This window comes from Crocodylus siamensis, chromosome 4 (assembly GCF_052110815.1).
Source record: "Crocodylus siamensis isolate JL-2025a chromosome 4, ASM5211081v1, whole genome shotgun sequence".
NCBI lineage: Eukaryota > Metazoa > Chordata > Crocodylia > Crocodylidae > Crocodylus > Crocodylus siamensis.
This window is the reverse complement of record NC_143398.1, coordinates 27,372,858-27,398,720: the sequence shown is the minus strand read 5'-3', so window position 1 is coordinate 27,398,720 and position 25,863 is coordinate 27,372,858. Positions and strand designations below refer to the sequence as shown.

General features: G+C 47.9%; 1 pseudogene; it reads left to right on the top strand.

Annotated features, from left to right (window-relative positions):
• Positions 1 to 17,829, top strand: part of LOC149865591 (fibrous sheath-interacting protein 2-like) — a 46,528-nt pseudogene extending 28,699 nt beyond the window's left edge.
• The last annotated feature ends 8,034 nt before the right edge of the window (positions 17,830 to 25,863 follow it).

The window sequence follows — 25,863 nt, the reverse complement described above, 5'->3', positions numbered from 1 at the left end:
AGGGCCTGGGATTCCAACTGGCCTGGAGGTGGGCCAGGGCCAGGGCCAGTGTCGCCAAAGGTCCTGGGGGGACCACAGCCATAAGGGGGAGCAGGTCAGGGAACTATGCAGCTGGGAATGAAGGCAGAATAGACTGCCTGAATGGAGGGATCTAAGTGGGGTTCAACTAGTAGGATTCTGGGGCCCTGTGTGGAGCCGGTGATGTTAGTAACATCTGGATGCCATCTGTGAGGCTTGGGCTGTGGTGTAGGGGAGGAATGGAGCCACAGATAGCACCCCCGCCATTGTGGCAAGAAATGGGCAGCCTCCCACTTAATTAACATCAATTAACAACAAAGCGTGGTGGGCGAGAAAGCGGGCAGTTAGCCCAGAAACAGGTGGGCGGGCCACAGTGAGATCGGCCTGGAGCAGGCCCCCTGCTACAGTGGGACAGACAGTGAAATCATAGAGATGCATTGGTAGGATACCAGGCATTGGGCCAGAGAGACAGTGACCTCATAGTAGGCTGACATCAGCCAGCAGGGCAAGTTCCAGAACCCCAGGCCAGAGGCTCAGACCTGAACAGACCTTCATGGTGGCAGGTCTCTCTGGCTGAAGCTGATACAGGTGAGGGAGAATCTGATTCCTAGTTCTGGTCCCAGGGCCACCTCTCTTATCTGTCCATCCTTCCTGCCCCCAGGAGGTGTCACTCCCAATAACTCTCAGGTTTGGGCCAAGTAGTGCAGTTAGGCCCTTTCTCTCTGCTTGGTACCCCAACCCTTCCTTGTAGTTAATGAGTTCAGGATTGTGGCCCTTCTCAGTCACTGTCTGTAATTTAGGCCCAGGTCACAGGGCCCTAGCATGAAACAACATGGTAATAACTTTGGTGTAAAAGCCAGTTGCGAGCTCTGTCAAATCTCAGCCAGTTCAGGCCCTCTGGCATGTCTGGGCTTGGGATAGAATATCCAGTTGTACCCTTTTGATGGATGGGGAACTTTCATCCCCATATTCCCCTGGAGCTCTGTCTGTCTCTCCAGCTGTCACTCTGACTTGGGTGCTGCTGCACCAAAAACAGGGGCTGCTCCAAGTTTCAGCCACTGGGGATCAGGCACAGACTGCTGGAGATCCAACAAGAGCTCCCCCGACTATCCTCTGACTTCCACCAGACCTTTCCTCACTGTTCTCATTCTTCCTTCCCTTCTCCTCCTTCCATTTCCATATTCCTACACTTCTTTCTGCAGAGCAGCTGAGCTGTGCCTGAAGAGATCTGGGGAGAGGCAGCAAAGGACTGGGATTCTCCTCAGGTTCCTTCCAGGGGGGCTCAGGTGAGTGGCAGAGACTCAGGGTCAGGAAGGTGAAGGGTGGGGCAGGAGGAAGAGGTATTTAAGGAAGTCAAGCATGAGGCTAGGGACTCTGTGTCTCCATGCCTGATAAAGGCAGTGCAAGTGAGAAGCAAGGGAGGGAGTCTTGTGGGGGGTGTCTTATTGGAGCAGGTGTAAAATTTGGGAGTGATGTTAGACAAGGGCACAGAAGAAGGTGCCCAGAAACTTGTCTAACTAAGCAAAAAGATTGTGACTGGGAGAAAAACAACAGAAAAAATAGAAATTGAAGTGGGGAATTCTTTCCCACCTATACAGTTGGTCCAAGAAAAGATGTCCCTAAAATCACCTTTATCCTTGCATATTGCCCAGACCATCATGGCTTCAACAATATTCAAACCCTACTGGGAGGAAGGATATGGCTTTTATTTAAATTAGACAGACATAGCCAATCATGGGGCAGAGCATTTGATGCTAGGAGACAATGGCCAGGTGGTTGCTTAGCACAACGTGATTGTGATCCAATTACTGCCAAAGAGAGTAGAGATTAAACCTGTAATTATATGGCCGTGACATCACATTACGTGATCCGTGTTTCTAATCATCTAATTCCCCCAAGTTGAAGATAATGAGGAATACAACTGATAGGAGGAAAACATTACAAAAAAAAAATACAAATGTAAGTGAAGAATCCTAGATGAATAGTTCATCATCTGGCCAAAGAGCCATGACAAAGAGAAATCTTTGTCTACATCCCTCTGCATTCAGCAAGAAAGGGAAGGCACCAAGTAAAGACCAAGCAGCAGTACCTGGCAAGGAGAAAAGGGGTCAATAAATGGCACCTGGTAGAAATTAGGAGAAGTGGGTTGACTCGGGAACTGACAACAACAATGGGTTGTCTGCCTCTCTGTCCACCAGTCTAGAGAGAGAGGGGAAGAGAGAGAGAGAGAAAGGAAAGGCGGGCGTGGCACACTTTATGAGTAAGGCTCACAAAAATTTGCTGACAGCAAAAAAGTGGGGAGACTCATGGATATTCAGGTCTATCCCGGGGTACATTCTAGTGACCCCAGGGCCCTGTGTCCATTCTTCCTCCTCAACAAACCTGACCTCTGCTTTTGGGTCTCCTCCAACTTGGCCTTGTCCCTGTTCCATTTTTCCTCATTCTTGGCTCCTTGCCAAGCATCCAGGCACTCAATTGGATATCTATATCCCACTGTCAGGCCTTACTATAAAATGCACGGAGAAGATGACTTAGAACATCTCATAGAAAAGAGAGATATGGACCATGGTCCTCTTCCTGGCTCAGAAGGGAAAGGTGCATCCTTCCACTCTCATTGTGCCTTCAAAAAGACAGGATGTGGCCTGTGTTAATTCATCAGCAATACACTCCACTGAAAGTTTGCAAACCTCCAACCTATAGCTGACAAATGGTATTAGCAATTTATTGGAATCTGTTTAAAAAATGTTACAATCACTTTAGCAAAAAGAAGCCTAGGTAAAGGAGGGGATGGGTGGAGCAGAAATTGATTGCAGCAGAAGTGATATTAACCAACTGTTTACATGTTTCTCAGGAGATTTAGCCAGGGTTTACAGTGACTATGAAAAATTCAAAAGCTTCTTAGAAGAAAAACATCAGATGGATGGACAGAGAAAGCGACAGAGCAAAAAGAAACAACATATGCTTCATAAAGCAATGAAGGTTAGAAAAAAGCCATAGTACAATTTTTATATATATATATGTATGTATATATATATATATCATATATACCTTAACGAGGTAATTAGTAAACAGGTAGAGTCAATAATAGCCAAGAGGGTTGTGCAAAACTTTAGTCACCGATTCAATTTGGAAAAATTCAGCCCCTTTTGGTGGCCAAATCTCCAAATCCAAATTGAATCAGGAGACCCTTTAATTTCTCTGAATTGAATTGGAACCCTCCCAGACACCCCCTCAGCAACCGCCGAGCCCCCTGCCGACCCCCAGCACAGCTGGAGGTAAGCGGGCTCGTGGTGGGAAGGGGTTAACTCCTCGCTCCCTGGGAGGAGGCCGCTGCCTGGTGCCGGGCCGGCTCAAGCCCCCACCCAGGCCCCTACTTGGCCCAGCCCCCCAGGGAGCCAGCTACCGGAGCCGCACGAACAGGCTGCGCAAACAGGTGCTCGAGTTAGCGTGGAGTTCGCACGGGGGAGGGCGCGGGAGGGCACGAGACCCTGCCTGCGACCCCCCCAGCCATAGCCAGCCCCAGCCGTAGCCAGCCTACCAGAGGCATGACACGGATGGGCACGCACCGCACCCCGAGGGTCCCCTCGGGCTCTGCGGCCCCCTCATTGGGCACCTCAGAGACGGCCGCCCAGACGGAGCCCATGGTTCCAGGCTCCACACAGACGGAGCCCCTGGCTCTTAGCTGCAGGGGCTGCCTGTCCCTTTTTCAGGCTCTGGGACCCGGGAGCATGTCCACCTCCCCTTGCGGGGTCTGCTCCCTCCTGGGGTCTCTGGCGCGCAAGCTGGAGGAGCTCCAGGCCACAGTCCAGAGACTGCGTGCCATCAGGGACTGCGAGCAGGAGATAGACTCCTACTGCCAGGCCCTTCTCCGGGAGCTGCAGGGGAGAGCTCCGTCTCCCTCCACGACTAAGGAGGACTCTGGGACCTCCCGCTCTGCCCAGTCAGGGGCATGGACCAAGGTGGTCAAGGGCCCAAAGGCTCGCCGCACCAAGGGCCCTCCCTCGCCGGAGCTTAGCAACAGGTTCACACCTCTTGCAGCCCCAGCAGAGACTGCTCAGTTGCCAGTTCCCGCAGGCAACCCAGGCTCGACTGCAGCTACTGGCCCCGCTCTCCCCAAGTCAAAGTGAAAGGTGTTTGTTGTGGGAGACTCCATCCTGCGGGGGACCGAGGGGGCAATCTGCCGCCCCGACCCCTTAGCTCGGGAAGTCTGCTGCTTCCCGGGGGCCCACATCCGAGACATTGCGGAGAGGATCCCGCAGCTCCTCCGGCCCACAGACCACTACCCCATGCTCCTTATTCACGTGGGCACCAATGACATGGCTTGGAGCACCCCCAGCCAGGTCATGAGGCGCTACGGGGAGTTGGGAGTGGGGCTTAGGGGTCTGAGAGCTCAGGTGGTGTTTTCGTCGATCCTCCCAGTCTCGGGCTATGGGCTGAGGAGGGAGAGGAGGATCCACGCAGTGAACCAAAGACTGCGGCGCTGGTGTCATCGGGAAGGCTTTGGCTTCCATGACCACAGCCTGCTCTTTGGTGAGAGAGGCAGTGAGCTGCTGGGAAGAGATGGCCTCCACCTCTCTCCCCTGGGGAGGAGGCTCTTCTCAGCCAGGCTGGCTGACCTGCTCCACCGGGCTTTAAACTAAGCCCGCTGGGGGATGGGGGGACTACTGCCCCTGCTGGCCCACTGAGTGACCCTTGCAAAGCCAGCGGACCAAGGCACTTAAGGGAGCCGACCCCTGCCTCAGCCCTGGCACAATCTGTGGGCAAGGCAAGAGCCCCCAAGGGGACACTTGCCTGCCTGTACACTAATGCCAGGAGCCTGGGCAACAAGCAGGACGAGCTCGTCCTCCTGCTCAGTGCAAAGAAATATGATGTCACTGGGATAACGGAGACCTGGTGGGACTCCACCCATGACTGGACCACGGGGATAGAGGGCTATACCCTGTACAGGAGGGATCGTGTTGACAAAAGCGGCGGGGATGTAGCTCTCTATGTGAAGGAAAGCTACATGTCCCTGCAAGCTGATGTTGGCGACCGGCATGGACAGCTAGAGACCCTCTAAGTAAAAATTCATGGGGAATACGGCACAGGGGACACAACGGTGGGAGTCTACTACAGACCTCCCACTCAAAGTCCTGAGCTTGACCAGGAGTTCGCCCGGGAACTGACTGAGGCCGTTTGCTCCAGGACCTTGGTTGTCATGGGTGACTTCAATTACCCGGACATCTCGTGGGAAGATCACTCAGCAAAATCCGAGCGGTCGCAAAGCTTTCTCTTGTGCGTGGATGACTCTACCTGACTCAAGAAGTCTATGGGCCAATGAGAGGCAAAGCACTGCTCGACCTGGTACTGGCTACAGGGGATGACCTAATCAGCGACCAAGTGATCGATGGGAAGCTGGCTGACAGTGACCACGAGCTGATCACATTCACCATCCGCCGTAAAGCTGGCAAGTCAGTCAGCAACACAGAAGTCCTTGACTTCAGAAAAGCCGACTTTGACAAGCTCAAGAGGCTAGTCGGTCAGGCCCTCAGGGACCATGACCCCAGGGAGTTGGGAGTTCAAGAAGAGTGGTTCCTTCTCAAGGAAGCGATCCTCAGTGCACAAGCTAAATCTATTCCAACAATGGAGGAAAGGCAGCAAGAAGGCACAGCAGCCCCCCTGGCTCTCCAGGGACCTAGCGGACCTCCTGTGGCTTAAGAGGAAAGCCTACAAAGGATGGAGGATGGGATTCACCTCCAAGGAGGATTACTCCGTGCTGGTCCGGTCCTGCAGGGAGCAAACCAGGAAAGCCAAGGCTGCAACTGAACTCCAACTAGCTTCAGGCATCAACGACAACAAAAAGTCCTTTTTCAGATATGTGGGGAGCCGGAGGAAAAGCAAGGGCAATGTTGGACCCCTGCTAAACCAGATGGGGCAACTGGCAACTGACACCCAGGAAAAAGCCAACCTATTAAATAGGTACTTTGCGTCAGTCTTTCATCAGTCCCATGGGACGCCCATGCCTGCTATGGGACAGGGAGATCCAGGTGAGGGGGATCCCCTACCCTCCATCAATGCTAACCTCGTGAAGGAACATCTTGAGAAGCTGGATACCTTCAAGTCAGCCGGCCCTGACAATCTGCACCCCAGGGTACCCAAGGAGCTGGCGAGCGTCATAGCCCAGCCCCTGGCACGGATCTTTGAAAACTCCTGGCGCTCTGGTGTAGTGCCGGAAGACTGGAAGAAGGCCAATGTGGTGCCGATCTTCAAGAAAGGGAGGAGAGTGGATCCGGCTAACTACAGGCCCATTAGCCTGACTTCTATCCTGGGGAAGATCCTAGAAAAGTTTATTAAGGAGGCCATCCTTGAGGGACTGGCCCAGGCTAACATTCTAAGGGATAGCCAGCACAGGTTTGATGCGGGTAGGTCTTGTTTGACCAATCTCATTTCTTTCTATGACCAGGTGACCTATCATCTGGACCAGGGAGAAGAGATTGATGTCATATATTTTGACTTCAAAAAAGCTTTTGATCTGGTATCCCATGATCACCTCTTGGCCAAACTGCCCAGTTGTGGCCTTGGCTCCCCCACGATCCGCTGGCTGGGAAATGGCTCCGTGGTCAGACCCAGAGGGTTGTGATTGATGGCAGTCACTCATCGTGGTGCCCTGTGACCAGTGGGGTCCCTCAAGGCTCTGTCCTGGGACTCATACTGTTCATCATCTTCATTAACAATGTGGACATTGAAGTCAGGAGTGGACTGGCCAAGTTTGCCGATGACACCAAACTTTGGGGCAAAGCATCCACGCCAGAAGATAGGCAGGTGATCCAGGCTGACCTGGACAAGCTCAGCAAATGGGCGGACGAGAACCTCATGGTGTTTAACACCGAAAAATGCAAGGTTCTCCACCTTGGGAGGAAAAACCTGCAGCATCCTTATAGGCTCGGCAGTGCTACGTTGGATAGCACTACAGAAGAAAGAGACTTGGGGGTCATCATTGACCACAAGATGAACATGAGCCTGCAATGTGATGCTGCGGCTAATAAAGCAACCAAAATGCTGGCTTGCATCCATAGATGCTTCTCGAGCAAATCCGAGGACATCATTCTCCCCTTGTACTCGGCCTTGGTGAGGCCGCAGCTGGAGTACTGCGTCCAGTTTTGGGCTCCACAATTCAAAAAGGATGTGGAGAAGCTTGAGAGAGTCCAGAGGAGAGCCGCACGCATGATCAGAGGTCAGGAAAACAGATCTTACGATGACAGGCTGAGAGACATGGGACTCTTTAGCCTGGAAAAGCGTAGGGTCAGGGGTGATCTGATGGCCACCTATAAGTTTATCAAGGGTGACCACCAGGATCTGGGGGAACGTTTGTTCACCAGAGCGCCCCAAGGGATGACGAGGTCGAACAGTCACAAACTCCTGCAAGACCGTTTTAGGCTGGACATAAGGAAGAATTTCTTTACTGTCCGAGCCCCCAAGGTCTGGAACAGTCTGCCAGCGGAGGTGGTTCAAGCACCTACGTTGAACACCTTCAAGAGTAAATTGGATGCTTATCTTGCTGGGATCCTATGACCCCAGCTGACTTCCTGCCCTTTGGGCAGGGGGCTGGACTCGATGATCTCCCGAGGTCCCTTCCAGCCTTAATGTCTATGAAATCTATGAAATCTATGAATTCAGGAAGATTCAGCGATTTGGACATAGACACATCTTTAAATGTTTTTTCTACATACCTCTAGGTAGCAGGTAGGTCATGAATGATGCGATGGTGGGGCAGATGGAGCATCCCACAGCGCTCGGCAGCAGACCTGGAAGTGGACCAGAAACACTTCCAGTCCACTTCCGGGTCTGCCAGGGAGCATGCTGCCTCCTCCTCCCCCCCGTGTGCTCCCCAGCGGACCCAGAAGTGGATCAGAAGTATTTCCAGTCCACTTCTGGGTTCATTGTTGAGCATGCAGGGGCCACCCTGCGCTCCTGTGGGTGGCTCCATCTACCCCACCATCACAGCATTCACAAGCTGTGCCTTGTACCTTGAGGTATGTAGGAAAAACACGTAAAGCTGTGTCTATGGTCAAATTGCCGATTCTCTGAATCAGCATTGAATCTTCAGATTTGGATTCAGCCGAATCGAATTGGGGACAGTGATCCGAATCAACAAATCAAAGCACTCCCTGATTTGAGCCAAATCTGAATCCAAATTAAATAGGGTCTATTTTGCACACCCTTAGTAGCCAATGGATTTGCTGGCAATTTTGTTTAGAATTTCATAAAGAAGTTGATGATTACAGCTCCAATCTAACAACACGCACATGCTTTATTTCAAGAGTGTCTGTGATCCCAGGGAGCTCAGTAGGTCTGCTCCCATGATTGTTTCTTAGCAAGCTGCATCAATGTTTGCAGGATCAGGGTACAACACAGAAGGAAACTGGACCCTGTCGGTTTATAAATTTGATGAGTGGAATTCTATAATGCTTGAAGGTCCTGATCTCCAGGTACTATCTCTACTGTCGTATCTGTCTTTTCACCATCTTTCCATTAAAATGGTTATGCACCTCAGGCAAAACTCTGGCTACACCCAAGTCAACATCAAAACTCCCATTTAATTCAGTAGGACCAAGTTTTACCTTTACTCACCCCCAGAGTTGGGTTTTTATAACAGAGTCTGGGTCAACAAGCAGTTTACACTCAACATTTAGGACTATCCTAGAATTTATTGTTTTTTATGTCAGGTAATCAGCCTAGATTTGTGCCAATTATTAATAAAAACACAAATGAGAAAAGATCATCTGACAGGTAAGAAGTCAGGGCATGGGGAGATGTCAAAAGTGGAAGCTAATGATGTCAAAACTGAAAGATAAAGTTCACCCTGCCATGACATGTATTGTTGTGCAGGAGTCACCAAATGCCATCGTTCCACACAATCTTACACGTTCTTTTTTGGAAACAAGTGAGCAGGATATAATGCTAGAAGACGTGCTGTATTGTAATTGGTTGTGTGACAGATACTCTTTTCTTAACACCAAGGGAAACAACAGAGGGACAAAACTATAGAAGGCACTACAGCCCAGTGGCCACAGATTAGTAGATAGTAGCATTAACCCACTTCTGCTATGTGTAAAATGGGGAAAGACTCTTTACCTCCTGCACCAGGGGCTACAGGTTTAATTAGCAAAAGCCTGCACAGTCCTTGAAAAGCATAAAAGCTGCACAGCAGATGAAGTGTTTAGATGCCTCATCCTGAGAGAGAGCAGGGAGCAGCACTGCCCAGGGAAGACACAGCTTTTGAGTTTTAGTGCAAGATGGAGAAAATGTCTGCAAATTAATTGATTCTTTTCTGTAAGGAGAAGTGAACTAATTGATCAGTGCTTTCTCAGGGGGTAGGAGGGGTGGGGGTTAGAGACAGTCCCAATGCCAGGCCTCATCACCTGGTCAAATATGAAACATGGAAGTAAGATTTCCTGTCATTTCCCTCTCAGCACGTGGCAGAGTCTCTGGACACAGGGTCCACTGCACAGAGTGTGTTGAGAGGTGTATCCAACTCCTAGGCCCCCTGACACTTGTAGTAGGGTAAAGTGGCAAAATTAGGTAATCTGTAGGCTCATGTGGGGGAATCCTGGCCCTGCTGAAATCGGTGACAAACCTCCCCTGGCTTCAAGATGGTCAGAATTTTCTTCCATGGTCTTCAGGCTGCATGTCGGCCCTTCAGAAACAAACTCTAAGAGAAGCAATGCTTATCCTAGTTTGTCCTTCACTGACCTTTCCTGAACTGGCTGTTTCTTTATTTCCTATATTTATTCTGTTGGATTTATATCCCACCCTATCCAAAAGGCTCCAGTGAATACATGTCACTTTTCATGGGGGGCGGTTATTGTTTATCCTAAAAGTTTGAATCGCACCTAGTAAACAGCTGTTGCCATTTACAGAAGGGAGAATGAAGGAATTAGTTAACACACTTACTGTCCTTTCTCTTTTGTCCGTTACAGAAAAACAAATGTAATGACATGGTTTGTGGCCGAGGTAACAGACATCATATATCCAGCAATAATACAATATGAAGAGAGAAAAATAGCTGAGAGAGACATGAGAGAGGAGGAGCCCAAAGCCAAAAAGTTTGCCCCTGCAGACAAAAAGGGAACACCCAGCAGATCACTAGGATCATCCCCCTGGACACACTAACCAAGCCAAGGGCAGTCTTCTCCAGAGTAACTCTACCCCAGATTGGCAGGCAGCTTGCAAGAAAGCCCTTCTTTTCATCATGCAGAAAGATATTTCCTGAAGAGGAAGTACCACATAAGGCAGTGCAGGGAGCTCACAGAAAGCCCCTGCCAACATACGCAATTGAGCCTCAGCCCTTGCAGTCACTGTCTAGTATTTATGCTGATGCTTTTTTGAGAGAAATATGTGATGAACTAATGAGCAAATTGGTCCCTTCACAAAACCTACATGCTCAAGACAGCGCAATCCCTGGAAGTGATCCTTCAAGTCTCAGCACAGATTACATTGATTCAATGTTAAATAAGTGATGCATGTCAGGCCACAGACCTGCAGCCTTCTGAAGATCAGGGTCTCCCCCCCGACATAGACACCTTGATGGCAAAAATTATTCACTCCAGTTTATCTGACCTTCTGCAAGAAAGTGCTTCCAAAGTCTCAGTTTATGCAGACATGAAAAGCAACAAGAATGTGTCAGCAGAGATCTTACGTGTTTTGATAAGGAGAGAAATTACTGATTACCAACAGGAAGAACCCTTAACAAAAGCACCCTCTTCAGCTCTGTATAAACCACTAGAATGTGGGGAAATTGATGAGACGCTTTTAGAAGATGCTACCAAAAGCAATGCCTGATGCCAAAGTCCCACACCATCTACTCTGGGGGTATGCCACAGATTTCTGGAAGATATAATCAGCAGGCTTTTATCTAACATGCCCCCTGCCACCGCCGGCACATCTTCCGCTACAGAAAAGAAAATGGAACTTGCAGAATGTGATTTGACTCGCATGAAGGTAATCAGCAAAGTTCAGGCAAAAATCTCTGAAGATGAGAACTCTTCCAGCCAACATATCGAACATCCGCATTCCAGGGAGGATGGTATGATTCAAGCAATTGCTGATTTGGTCTATAACAAGCTTTTGACACAGTTTCAGTCTAAATTCAACATGCAGAAGTGTTTAAGAAGTAGGTGCATGATTATTTCTGAAGCTCAGGGCATCCATTGCAGAACTCTTTTTCTGGAGAATTACCACTTCACCACTGTGCTGAAGCTGCCAGTATTGTTGAAAATACACTAAGACACATTACTGAGCCTTTGGATAACCCAAACAGGTTATCATCAGATCTTAGTAAAATAGTTCTTCTTATCATAGAAAAACTAGCAGCAAATCTTTTGTCATCATTTTCTTCCCGCTTTCCCACTGTGAATTTGGATGCAGAAAAGACTTTGTTACTGAATGATGCAATTAGAAATATACTACGTGCTTTGCAAGTACTCCTGTCAAAATATCAGATCAACATGAAAGAAGATATCAGTGAAGGAGAATTTTTAAACACTGAAGACAGCCAAGCTATGGGAGACCTGTTCCCTTCAGTTTGCACAAGCACTGGAGAACATTCCCATTCTGACATTTTTGTTTGCAGAGCCCTAACAAATAGGAAAGATATTTTAGCTCATAAAATAGCAGCTTCAATAGCAAAAGAAGTTCCCAAACCTGAATTTCAAACCAGTTCAGAGGAAGAGGCATTGCCTACATCATCTTCAACAACAGAAGGTGTTAGGATTGTCAAAAAACTCCCTGCTGATCTTAGCATGATAAAGAAGATTCCAAAACCAACTTTAAACCCACATATTCCTGTGGTCTTAAGTTCAACTGATGACAGAAGCCCAAAATATAGAAGATGTTTATCAAGAGTTGAAGTGAATGAAATTGCTGAGAACCTTAAACATGCCATGGGACAAGGCCTGTCCAAACATAAAATCAGCCTTGTGGCAGCTACAGATAAAGAACATCTCCATCCAGAACATGAAGAAGCAGTTAATTGAGTTGTTCTTTCTTTTTCCAGGAATATTTTACAAAAAACTGGATCTGAGTAAGACCTTTATGATGATGTAAAAGATTTCAATGTACTTTTTCCTCAAGAAGTGGCTACTATAATAATTGAGGAACTCTCCGATTGCCCCCTTTTACAGGCTGTTAGTGCCAGTCCACCAACACTGAGCCAAAGTATGATGAAGCCAGACAGAATTGCTGACAAAGCTCTTTCCCAAGAGTCTGTTAGTGCAGAGCATAAGACAGGGAGTTCTGAAAAAGCTATCCGGGGTTCAAGTGCAAATGAGACCCCATCAGAGACAGAGGAGCTGCCTGTGAAAATAATCCCTCATGTTAGAATCAAACGTACCCATTGCTCAAGACTTGGTGTCTGATCATTTACGATTCATTTCCATAAAAACAGAACCTCTTGAAAAACTACAAGAAGCATTTGTTGCTCAGACTGGGGATGGCCTTAGAGACCTACAAGCATCGCTGGCTGAGAAGTGTCTTGAAGATGAAAGTTTGAGATCTGAGGCACAGAGAAAAGAAGACAGTCGTTCCTCTCTGGGTAGCACAGGACAACTGGTTGTAAGACCAGGGGAGGTAAGTGGAAAGAATAAGACAGGGGCAGTCCTGTTTTATGAATGTCATTTTGTTTCTAACTGGATCTTTTGTTAAGATTTTCACGTGGCATTGAAAGTCCATCTAGTATGAATACTGAATTCTTATATAAGAAAAGGCTTAGTCCATCTGTCTGTCTGTCTGTAATGCTCTTGCAGCACTCTGATTGGGTAGTGAAACAACCGGAGTGTGGAAGCATTGCCATGACAGTAGAGATGGAGGGAATGAAGTGGGGGAGTTAGGCCAGCACTGCTGGCCTGGCCCCTCTCCCCCTGGCTGTGCTCCTTGGAGCAGAAAGCCACCATGATTGTAGGGATGGAGGGGACAGAGTGGGAGGGCGAGGCCAACAGCATTGGCATCTCCCCCCCCCGCAACTCCGTCCCTGCCATTATGGCAGCACTCTGCCTCCAAGGAGTAGGGCTGGGGGGGCAGAGGGGCAAAGCCAGTGATGCTGGAAGCAGCGGCAGCATGTGATGCTGGTGGAGAGGGATGAAAGGGGTGGCAGGGCAAGCTCCCCCCCAGCTCCTGATAAGCGGTGGTAGCATGGTGGGTGGTAGTGCTCCTGCATCCCCGCCTGCCCCCCATCATTCTTGATGGGCAATTCACTAGTGCTCTTATAAAGATGATGGACCCCTAGAGAGCCTGCAGTGGGCCATTAGTGTGGAAGACCCTTGCTAGCTGGGATTCTGGGTTAGTGGTCAGTAAATTCACTAAACTTGAATCTACCTTCTTTCCAAGAAATCTGGGGATAAGGAGAGGGCTGGAATCCCTTGGGCTAAGCATATGGACAAGACAGCTGTAGTTCTCTGCTTTGCTTACAGATGGTGGAGACTGGTTCAGACAGCTGCTCTTCAAGCCACAAGGGCCATGTGATCACTAGGAAGAGAAGACCACATGTGGTCTAGTGATCACATGACTCCATTTTGGCTGAGTAATTATAAGACTGGACTGGAAATTCAAAGATGTTCCCTGTACAAAATCAAATCCTGTCCTGTGGAGAACCCTTGCTTCATTCTTCCATATTAAGTGACTGCTCTCTTTTCTCTGCAGCAGCTGCTGCCAATGTTCCCTAAAAAAATCTTCCTTTTTTAAGAAGATATTGAATGCTTTGTCCAGAATGCACTCTCTTCTCTCCAGTTGCCTACTGCACTACAGGAAATTTGAGAAAGTTGCACCAGAGGTTATACCTACATCTAAAATGGTTTAGGAAAAATATAAATAGAGTTAGGAAAAAATGTGGTCTGGTGGAGGCTGCTTATTGTACTTTGTGACTGTTTGCAACTTTATTTCCGTGTAGTTAAACTCAACAAAGAGGGCAGACAGAGAAGGCAGATGGGAGACCTACTGCACAGGGAGGAGCGAGGCTCCTTTTAGGATGCATCATTCAGGAGTTAAGGTGCACTCCCATGCAGCTGGCTGTTCCATAGGAGGGGTGTTGGAGAGAGAGGTCAGGAGACAGCCCAACCAGCAGGTAGTGTCACAAAAGGCCAGAGAACTCCCTGAGGGCAAGATCTTCTGGCTTTGAGGTCTGCAATCTTCAGGGGGGTCATTGCTTGCAGTCTTCAGCCATCAGGGTGAAGCATGATCTAGTATTTGGTAACTGACTCGACGTCGCTGCAGCCTTTAACCATTAAATCACAAAAGGCTATTTTCACCTGCTGCAAGAGGACTGTCTTCCTTCATGTTGTTACATACATACATCATTCACTCTTTTGTTACCTCTTTCCACATATGCCAGACATGCCACAAACCTGCCACAAACCATGACTCACTCCTATGAGGACTGGAATCATCTCTGACCCATCTCTAATTTTCCCTCAAGGGCTGGAATTACTCTGGTGCTGGGGGAGGGGGTATTGCCAGCTTCACTGCTGCCCACCCCTAAAATTCAAAGCTTTGGGGGAAGAGCCCCCAAGTTAGTGCTGGCCCCCAAGTCATGAAGATTTCTTTAATATGGGCTACCTATACACATGTTCATTGGTGTTCTAATTAGAATACGTTGTAGCAGACATGATTAATGGAGTCTGCTCCACGTTCTAATTAGAATGCTGCAGCATCACCACAGCATCACATGTATTAAGCCGCTGCGCATTTTAAAATGGCCACAGGGTGCTTTAACTAAATCTCATCAAATGAAGTTTAGATAAGGGTCCAGCAGCAATTTTTAACCACATGGGTGCTTAATACATGTGATGGTGAGGCATTTTAATTAGAGTGACTGCCTGGGAACCGCTCTAATTAAAATGCTTCCCCTCCCCACCCACCCCCAAGCATGTGTATAGGCAGCCATGATTTCTTTAAGCTCTTGCTTTTTGAACTCCCCCACTCCAGAAGTGGGGACAGTTTCCAGGCTGATAGCTGCCATATGGGTAGAAAACGAAACTCTGATGCCTGCTCCCACCAGGAGCTTGCACTGCCTGCCCGAGGGCACCGCTGCTCCACAGTGATGTTCTAGCGTAAGCCACAGGCTGTGGGCTACTGACACCTGTTCCAGTGAGTCCACTTTCTGCTCTCTGCTGTTCCTCTTGCACCTTTAGTTTCAGGAGTGTTTTCCATCCTTTCCCAGGCCAGGAAGGGGCTCTACTGAAACCCCCCATACTCATTCTCAGGCCTCTTAGAAAGAATGGGCCTGCCTGACTTAGGGCTCACAGGATGAAAGAAGATGGGGGAGTGGTAGTGTCTGCACTGGCATTCTCCATCATCCTTCCATATGAGGCATATTGGGTTACTAGAATGAGGAGGGAGAGCTGCTGCCTCCTGAAAAGCCTAAGGTTACTATATGCTTGGGTTTTCCCAGGTATGTCCTCTTTTTTGTACCCCTGTTCTCATGGCCGGGTGGGCTTTTAAAATGCGAGCAAATGTCTGGGTTTTTACTTTGCCTTTGTGTTTCCTAGGCAAAAGCAGCTTGGATGCTTGGGGCTGGGAACAGTGGGCAAGGTGAATGGCTATTGGGGGTCACATGTTCTGCACACAGGTGTGTGTGTGTGTATGTGTGCAGGAATGCATGGGCAACAGGGCTGGAAGAACAGGGGTCTCTGGGTCAGTAGTGAAGGGCACTGGCAGTGCTGGGGGGCAGGGCCTTAGGAGTAAGGGGCAGAGGCAGGGGAGGGGAAGGAGGGCACAGGCCCCTCCCACAATCATATACACACACACACCCCCAGCTCCCTGACCCATTCCCCCCACAGCTGTCCTCTTTTTTTATCTTGAAAATATGGTAACCATAGCATAGTGACAGTGGCCATGTCTACATGAGATGCTGACTGCGCAGTTGTTACTGCATAGTCATTTTAGTACTTGCATGTACTAAAAGTATACAAGTACTAAAAGTAGTGTCCCTGCCTGGTTTCTTGGTGATGCTGAGTGTGCAGTAGCTCGATACTACTGTGCAGTAGCGTCACATCATGCTTCTTGCCGCTGACACTACTGTGCAGTAATAAAGAGGTACTCACAGTCAGCATCTCGTGTAGATGTGTATTGTGGTGCACTGACATATATAGTGTCTCGTGTACTGTGGTGCAAAGAATATTGATGCACAAAGCTCATCACTTATACAGATGATATAAACATGGTGTCCAGGGATAGATGATCCCTGGAGAGGGCATTAGGACACACACTGCATATGACAAAGTGGCTGGGACAAAATTAAATTTGTTTAAGAGCACATCCATGGTGTTCAGAAACATGGAGGCCCAGTGTACACCAGGGGTCATGGTAGGCAAGGAAAGGGGACAGGCATTGGGGGGGGTAGAGAGTGGTGTTGATTTTTGACCCAGAGTTGAGGGACTGAATAGCATGGGAAAATGAAACAGCAGCTGAACCTCTAGAGTCTTTACAAGTTGTCACTGGATGGGAGGGTTGCATTAACAAAGACTATGATCCTGCCTTTGCTGTTATATATGCAGGTGGTGTTCTTGCTGCTGTGGAGCATAATGTGCATTATTCAAACAAGTTTGTTTTCTTTTTTTTCCGTAGGATGGGAAGTATGGGTAGAAGACAATTCTAACCAAGAGAGTTTAATCACAAGAAATGCTGTACAGAGCACATGGGTGTAGGGGACTGGGATTTTCCAGATCTCCTCATTTTATTGTGGAAAAATACACAAGTTTTTGTTGTTTACTGATGGGGAGAGGGAAGGAGTCTAAGGTGGCCTGCTTTACCCAGCACCTTTTGCAGAGGAAAAAGGAAAAGTTATGGAGGAGGTGGGGCATGCTTATGTGACCAACCAGGTGACTGTATACTGGGGCAGTCATCATAATCAGGCACTGTTTTAGAGTCATTTAGAAACAGGCAGGACCCAAAGTGTTGCAAAAAATTTAGAAAAATCTGCAACTTTGTTAGAATGAAAAACAGACTTATACTGGTTGGGTGACTTACAGCCTAGAGATCACAGAGCACCACATTATGTGTGACAGCTTTGCCAATGATATCTTCCTATCAGTAGAGCAGGGTATAGGTGAAAAAGAAATTATCCCTGTTCTCTTTTCAAATTAGGCTATACCAATATTTAAAAAGTTAAAGCTGAACTTGAAACCCAGAAATCTGGGGGAAGGGAAAAGGAAATTAAACACTAGAGGTCAAGGAAACATGCAAATAATATAGAATGATATAGAAGATGGAGAATATTAAAACCTTAATAAAAAGATAAGTGAGGATGGTGGGCCTTGGTTAAAGTTTTCTTTCAAGAGAAGTAGTAGAGAGATGCCAAAATCAGGCACACTTTAGCCACTTATATCTAAAGCTGCAACATTTGAATTGGCAAATGGGACAAGGGTTTTAATTAACAGAAGAGATAAATGAAGTCAAGTGTCAGTTAAAGGGATGGTTTCAAGAAAAAGTGGAAGCTCTCTCACCTTGAACAAAGGAAGGGGCAGAATGATCCCATTATTTTAACATCAGAGGAAGGGCAGGTAGAAGGGAAAGCTCTGCCATTATTGATGAGAATAGATAATGTTCCAGGCCTGTGTGTCTTTGTCGGACAGGTGTTCATTTATTCTTCAGTGTAGTGATCCCCCAGTCTGTCCAATGCAGACAGCAGAGGAGAAACTAACAAGAAATGCTGCGATGTACTGCATAGTGACAAAAGAGGGATATGTCACTGTTCAGGAAAATAATGCGTTTCAAGGCAGTATTATGGAAGATGACGGATCTTCTTTGAATGTTTGGAGTGCACAACAGAAAACTGTCTAAAGCTAAGATTAATGTATTGTGTGTGGGACCATGAGGGCCTCTGGGAAGAGTAGGCAAATATTTTATGGAGAAAGAGAGGCTAGTCCTTATTGTTTGATTGAGTGATTTTTTAAATAAGAAAATCTATATACTGTGTATACATATGCATATGGGGAATCTGCTTAATGAGTAAAGTTTTTCTTTCCTCTGATCACCTTCACCATTTCTGGGGTGATGCAGATGACTTACGACAGGGATGTTGAATGTTCTTGTGTATGTTTTCTTATGTTGTGTTCTTTTTATTCACTTTGATACTTTGCCTTAAAGATACTTTTATGCCTGAAAACTTTTAGGACTGCTGTACGAACCATAATGGAGAGGAAGCTGGTGGGTCTTGAGTAAGTCAAAGAGGGGTTGGAAAAAGGAAAAGTATTTGTTACGTATACGAGTAAGAGTAGGCTTTATGACCCTGACCATGACCCTGTCCTGACACCATGGAACCTGGACTGATATCTGGCTTTGACCTTGCACCCTGACTTTCACTTTGGCAAGTCAGTGACACCAGGTAGGTCTAGCACAAACCATCAGACCCAACCACCTACACCCCAGTCAATCCTTATGTGTTTTGGTAGATGTCTGTCAGCTCTCTCCTCTGCTAGGGAGAGGAAGAGAAGGAAACATTATGTTATCTGCCTCTTTGGGAGTTCGTAGATGCTAGAGTCTGAAGGGACCTCAACAGATCATTGAGTCTGACCCCCTGCCTGGCCAGGAAAGAGTGCTGGGGTCAGATGACCCAAGCCAGAAGTCTATCCAGTCTTCTCTTAAAGACCCCCAAGGTAGGGAAGAGCACCACCTCCCTTGGAAGCCCATTCCAAATTTTGGCCACCCTTATTGTGAAGAAGTTTTTCCTGATATCTAGCCTAAATCTGCTCTCTGTCAGTTTGTGACCATTGCTCCTTGTTACCCCAAAGAGGCACCCTAGTGAACAGAGCATCTCTGATCCCTTGCTGCATCCCCTAATGAATTTGTAGGCAACCACAAGATCACCTCTCAGCCTTCTCGTGCAGAGGCTGATGAGGTCCAGGTCCCTTAGTCTCTCCTCATAGGGCTTGGCCTACAAACTCTTAACCATACGAGTGGCCCTCTTCTGGACCCTCTCATGGTTATTTCATAGATTTCATAGATTTCATAGACATTAGGGTTGGAAGGGACCTCGGGAGATCATCGAGTCCAGCCCCCTGCCCAAAGGGCAGGAAGTCAGCTGGGGTCATAGGATCCCAGCAAGATAAGCATCCAATTTACTCTTGAAGGTGTTCAATGTAGGCACTTGAACCACCTCCGCTGGCAGACTGTTCCAGACCTTGGGGGCTTGGACAGTAAAGAAATTCTTCCTTATGTCCAGCCTAAAACGGTCTTGCAGGAGTTTGTGACCGTTCGACCTCGTCATCCCTTGGGGCGCTCTGGTGAACAGATGTTCCCCCAGATCCTGGTGGTCACCCCTGATAAACTTATAGGTGGCCATCAGATCACCCCTGAGCCTGCGCTTTTCCAGGCTAAAGAGTCCCATGGCTCTCAGCCTGTCATCGTAAGATCTGTTTTCCTGACCTCTGATCATGCGCGTGGCTCTCCTCTGGACTCTCTCAAGCTTCTCCACATCCTTTTTGAATTGTGGAGCCCAAAACTGGACGCAGTACTCCAGCTGCGGCCTCACCAAGGCCGAGTACAAGGGGAGAATGACATCCCGGGATTTGCTCGAGAAGCATCTATGGATGCACGCCAGCATTTTGGTCGCTTTACTAGCCACAGCATCGCATTGGAGGCTCATGTTCATCTTGTGGTCAATGATGACCCCCAAGTCTTTTTCTTCTGTAGTGCTAACCAACGTAGCACTGCCGAGCCTATAAGGGTGCTGCAGGTTTTTCCTCCCAAGGTGGAGAACCTTGCATTTTTCGGTGTTAAACACCATCAGGTTCTCGTCCGCCCATTTGCTGAGCTTGTCCAGGTCAGCCTGGATCACCCGCCTATCTTCTGGTGTGGATGCTTTGCCCCAAAGTTTGGTGTCATCGGCGAACTTGGCCAGTCCACTCCTGACTCCAATGTCCACATCGTTAATGAAGATGTTGAACAGGATGGGTCCCAGGACAGAGCCTTGAGGGACCCCACTGGTCACAGGGCACCACGATGAGTGACTGCCATCAATCACAACCCTCTGGGTCCGACCACGAAGCCAATTTCCCAGCCAGCGGATCGTGGGGGAGCCAAGGCCACAACTGGGCAGTTTGGCCAAGAGGTGATCATGGGATACCAGATCAAAAGCTTTTTTGAAGTCAAAATATATGACATCAATCTCTTCTCCCTTGTCCAGGTGATAGGTCACCTGGTCATAGAAGGAGATAAGATTGGTCAAACAAGACCTACCCGCAACAAACCCATGCTGGCTATCCCTTAGAATGTTAGCCTGGGCCAGTCCCTCAAGGATGGCCTCCTTAATAAACTTTTCTAAGATCTTCCCCAGGATAGAAGTCAGGCTGATGGGCCTGTAGTTAGCCGGATCCACTCTCCTCCCTTTCTTGAAGATCGGCACCACATTGGCCTTCTTCCAGTCTTCGGGCACTACACCAGAGCGCCAGGAGTTTTCAAAGATCTGTGCCAGGGCCTGGGCTATGACGCTCGCCAGCTCCTTGAGTACCCTGGAGTGCAGGTTGTCAGGGCCAGCTGACTTGAAGGTATCCAGCTTCTCAAGGTGTTCCTTCACGAGGTCAGCATTGATGGAGGGTAGGGGATCCCCATCACCCAGATTTCCGTGTCCCATAGCAGGCATGGGCATCCCGTGTGACTGATGAAAGACTGACGCAAAGTACCTATTTAATAGGTTGGCTTTTTTCTGGGCGTCAGTTATCAGTTGCCCCATCTGGTTTAGCAGGGGTCCAACATTGCCCTTGCTTTTCCTCTGGCTCCCCACGTACCTGAAAAAGAACTTTTTGTGGTCCTTGATGCCTGAAGCTAGTTGGAGTTCAGTTGCAGCCTTGGCTTTCCTGGTTTGCTCCCTGCAGGACCGGACCAGTGCGGAGTAATCCTCCTTGGAGGTGAATCCCGTCCTCCATCCTTTGTAGGCTTTCCTTTTTAGCCACAGTAGGTCCGCTAGGTCTCTGGAGAGCCAGGGGAGCTGCTGTGCCTTCTTGCTGCCTTTCCTCCGTGTTGCAATAGATTTAGCTTGTGAACTGAGAATCGCTTCCTTGAGAAGCAACCACTGTTCTTGAACTCCCAACTCCCTGGGGTCACGGTCCCTGAGGGCCTGACCGACTAGCCTCTTGAGCTTGTCAAAGTCGGCTTTTCTGAAGTCAAGGACTTCTGTGTTGCTGACTGACTTGCCAGCTTTACGGCGGATGGTGAAGGTGATCAGCTCGTGGTCACTGTCACCCAACTTCCCATCAATCACTAGGTCGCCGATTAGGTCGTCCCCCTTAGCCAGTACCAGGTCAAGCAGCGCTTTGCCTCTCGTTGGCCCATAGACTTCTTGAGTCAGGTAGAGGTCATCCACGCACGAGAGAAAGCTTTGCGCCCGCTCAGATTTAGCTGAGTGATCTTCCCACGAGATGTCCGGGTAATTGAAGTCACCCATGACAACCAAGGTCCTGGAGCAAGCGGCCTCAGTCAGTTATCCACATCCTTCTTAAAGTACAGCACCCAAAACTGGACGCAGTACTCCAACTGCGGTCTGACCAATGCTGCATAGAGGGGAAGTATCACCTTCTTGTATCTATTTGTCGTGTATCTGCTGATGCATGATAAAGTGTGGTTAGCTTTGCTGACTATTTCCTCACACTGACGACTCATGTTCATCTTGGAGTTCACTATGACTCCAAGATTCCTTTCCGCTTCTGTGCTGCTGAGAGGGTCATTCCCCAGCCAGCAGGTGTGCTGGATATTTTTATGCCCTAGATGCAGAACTTTGCATTTGTCCTTGTTATACTGCATCCTATTGTGATCTGCCCACTTTTCTAACCAGTCCAGGTCTGCCTGCAATTGTTCCCTACCCTTCAGGGCATTCACTTCCCCCCACAATTTAGTATCATCTGCAAACTTAGACAGAGTACACTTCATGCCCACATCCAAGTCACTGATGAAGACATTGAAGAGTACAGGTCCAAGGACCGAGCCCTACTGTCCACATCCTTCTAGGTCGATATCTACCACCACTGTCTGAGTGCAGCCCCCAGACCAATTTGCCACCAACCAGATGGTGTAAGCATCTAAGTCATAGCTTCTTCATTTATTTATGAGAATGGGATGAGATACAGTATCGAAGGATCACTAAAAGAAGAGCGAGCTGGGGTCAGAGACAGGCTCTGAGGCTCAGAGAGCAAAGGAAAAGCAGCAGTTTGCCTCTTAAAGTGACAGATGCTTATTTCTGTTAAAGGGTGTGAAGGAATTATTCAATAAATGAAATCCTGGTGACTGGCTAGAATTTAATCACAAACGTTGTATATTTCATTAAAAGGGTATTAATTCTTCTTTCTCCCACCTTAAAGTTATAGCAGATGAGTCCCCCAGAGGAGTCAGAGGGTACAACATCTCCACCCCTCCTACACCCACGGTGTTCTCAATAGAAAATTGTGGGCTTAACTGCGAGACAGATGTCATGAAATGATGTCATGATGGGTGTTTCGGGGCACCCTACCCTTATGGGCTATGCATGGCTCCAACCACCCCTTTACCACACCCCAAGCATCGCAGATGGTACTGACGTTGTCCGGTCTGGGCCTTGTTGTAGTTTGGCCCCCTTGTCCTCCCTGGGCTCTCCGCAGCCCTGTCTCATTATGCACCTCACTGGCGCCTGGGGTCTCTGCAGCCCTGCAAAGTACTGCACCCTCTCTGGTCTGTGCACCCCAAATGCCGTGCCCTCTCTGGCACCAGGGTCCCCACGCTGCCGTGGGCCCCCTATGGGGCCTCCTCCTTCCCCTAATAGCCTCACTCAGACCACCAGTCTTATACAACAGCAAACAAAACACAAGCCCCTGGGCTATAACATAAATTCAAGCCGCCTGGCTATAACATCATTCAAGCCACACCGAGGGTGCTCCGTCCCTCACCAGTATCAGAAGCTGTATCTGCAGCCAGGCCTCTCCCTTTTGCTTGCTCTGAGAGAGCTCCTTCCCCTTTGGCTGCTGGCAGGAAACTGCCCTCTAGCTCATTCTGGCTGCCCTGGTAACCAGCAGCCTGGGCTCCCAACTCACTGGTAGGGCTCTTACCCTAGCAGTTTCAGATCTTTAAAGGAGCAGGACACCTTAGTGCCCTGCAAAAACATCCAGTCCATCCAAGTGACTCTGCACTAAGTCAGCATCAACAGTTGGTAGGCTTGTGTCCCTCTTGACGCCCATCTAAGAACCCATTAGGAGACTTATCTTGACCCTTGTTCAAGAACACTGAGGCAAAAAACTCATTGAAGTGCTCAGCCTTGTCCCCGCTGTCTGTTACTAATTGCTCCTGCTTGTTCAGTATGGTCCCTATGCTGCCCTGCACCTTCCTTTTACTCGCTACATACCTAAAAAAAAGACTTTTTGTTGTCTTTAATTTGTGTTGCCAGCCTCAGCTCTGTAGTTGCTTTGGCCTTTCTAACTGCCTTCCTGCAAATGAGGGCCAAGTAGGTATACTCCTCCTTGGTAGCTTCCCCCTGCTTTCACTGCCTATATGCCTCTTTTTTGCTTTAGATGTCCCTGGATTTTTCTGTTTAGCTAAGGAAGTTTTTTGGCCCCTTCCCCACTTTCCCTCACAATGGTATCATCTCCCTCTGTGCCCAAAGGATCGCTTCCTTTAGGAACAACCACCCTTCCTGGACTCCCATCTCACCAGTACTTGGCCAGTCTGCTTTTGACACCAATGTCCACATCATTAATGAAGCTGTTGAAAAGAATATGTCCAAGGACAGAGTCTTGGGGGACCCCATTGGTCACGACACACCATGATGATTGACTTCCATCAGGTACCACTCTCTGGGTCTGACCTCAGAGCCAATTTCCCAGCCAGCAAACTGTGATGTAGCCGAGGTCGCAGTTGGCCAGTTTTTCTATGAGATGATCATGGGATACCAGATCAAAAGCTTTTTTAAAATCAAAATATATGATGTTGATCTCTTCTCCCTTGTCCAGGTGATATGTCACCTGGTCATAGAAGGAGATGAGATTGGTCAGGTAAGACCTACCCACAACAAACCCATGCAGGGTATCCCTCAGGAAATTGCCTTTAGCTAGTTTGTCAAGAATGGTGTCTTTGATGATTTTCTCTAAGATCTTCCCTGGGATAGAGGTCAGGCTGATGGGCCTGTAGTTCCCTGGATCTACTTCCTTCCCTTTCTTGATGATAGTTACCACACTGGCCTTCTTCCAATCTTCCAGCACTTCATCTGAGTGCCATGAGTTCTCAAAGATCTGTGCCAGTGGCAGAGTTATGATGCTTTTCAGCTCCTTAAGTACCCTGAGGGGTAATAGGTCTGGGCCAGCTGACTTGAAGGTGTCCAGCCTCTCAAGGTGTTCCTTTACATGGTCAACATGGTTTGCCAAAAGGGCCAGAGCAACCTTTGGGGAGTGGCTTAGCCACCATATCCGTGATTAGCTTCTTTATTATAAAAAAACTATTTATATATATATATCACAATTAATATATTAGTTGAAATATATATAGTATTTTTTGTATACACACATATATATACACACATATATACATAGTATTTTGTACTATAGTAGCTGGTAAGTCAAGCAGTATCTTGAGAAGCCAGTCTGAAGTTTAACTCTTTAGGCTGAACCTAACAAAAATGCCATCTGACCTAAATAACCATATGGCCTGATTAGCTGTTTGATTGGCATTTGGCAACCAAAGCAGGCCTACTAATCCCATTACTGAATCAATCATCATCCTCTTTGAGACAGCTACCTATTCAAATGCTCTCCACTTGGCACTGTCTGTTGTCATCCCTGCCACTGTGTTTATAGGTAATCAGTCCAGGCTTCTACATCACCATGCCATTTCTTCCTTGGTCAACTCCTCTTTTCTTCCCTGCCACACAATCTTCTAGTATAACCTTATGTAGGCTTCTCCCATATTCTTCTCCCATCTTTAAAAAAGACTCTAAAGGAGGTATAGGGAACTACAGGTCAGTGAGCCTAACTTCTGTTCCTGGAAAATTGGTAGAAACAATAATAAAAAAAATGTTCAGGAATAATACAAAAATAGTTCATAAGTTGCTGGAGAGGAATCAACATGACATCGTCAAAGGGAAATCATGCTTTACCAACCTACTAGACTTCTTTGAGGGTGTCAATAAGCAGTGGATTGGGACAAAGTAAATTTGGCCTTTGACAAGGTTCCTCATCAGAGGCTCTTAACAAAGTTAGGTAGCCATGGGATTACAGGGAACATCTGCTCATAAATTAGAAATTAGCTTAAAGATAGAAAGCAAAGAGTGACTATAAATGGTCAGCTTTCAGGAAGGAAAGAAATAAACAGCAGGGTCCCTCAGGGATCTGTGTTGGGACCTGTGCTGTTTAACATATTCATTAATGATCTGGAAAGTGGGGTGAGTAGCAAGGTGGCCAAATTTGAGGAAGACAGAAAATTATTCAAAGTGATAAAGACCAAGATGGACTGTGAGGAATTACAGAAGAATCTGGCCCTGTTGAGTGAATAGGCAAATAAAGGGCAGATGAAATTCAATGCAGGTAAGCATAAAGTGATGCACATGGGGGGACCACACTCTTCCCTGCTCCCCGCCCCCGCAACTACTATCCCTAGACTATGATGGGCTCTACATTAGCTGTTGCCACAGGAAAGAGATCTGGGAGTCATTGTGGACAGTTTGTTAAAAACATCAGCTCAGTGCTCAGCAGCCACCAAAAAGGCAAACAAAATGTTAGGGATTATTAAGAAGGGAACTGTAAATGAAACTGAAAATATCATCATGCCACTTCCTAAATCCATGGTGCATCCATACCTTGAATACTGTGCCCAGTTCTGGTCCCAGCACCTCAAAAATATAGAACTATAGAAAGTCCTGAGAAG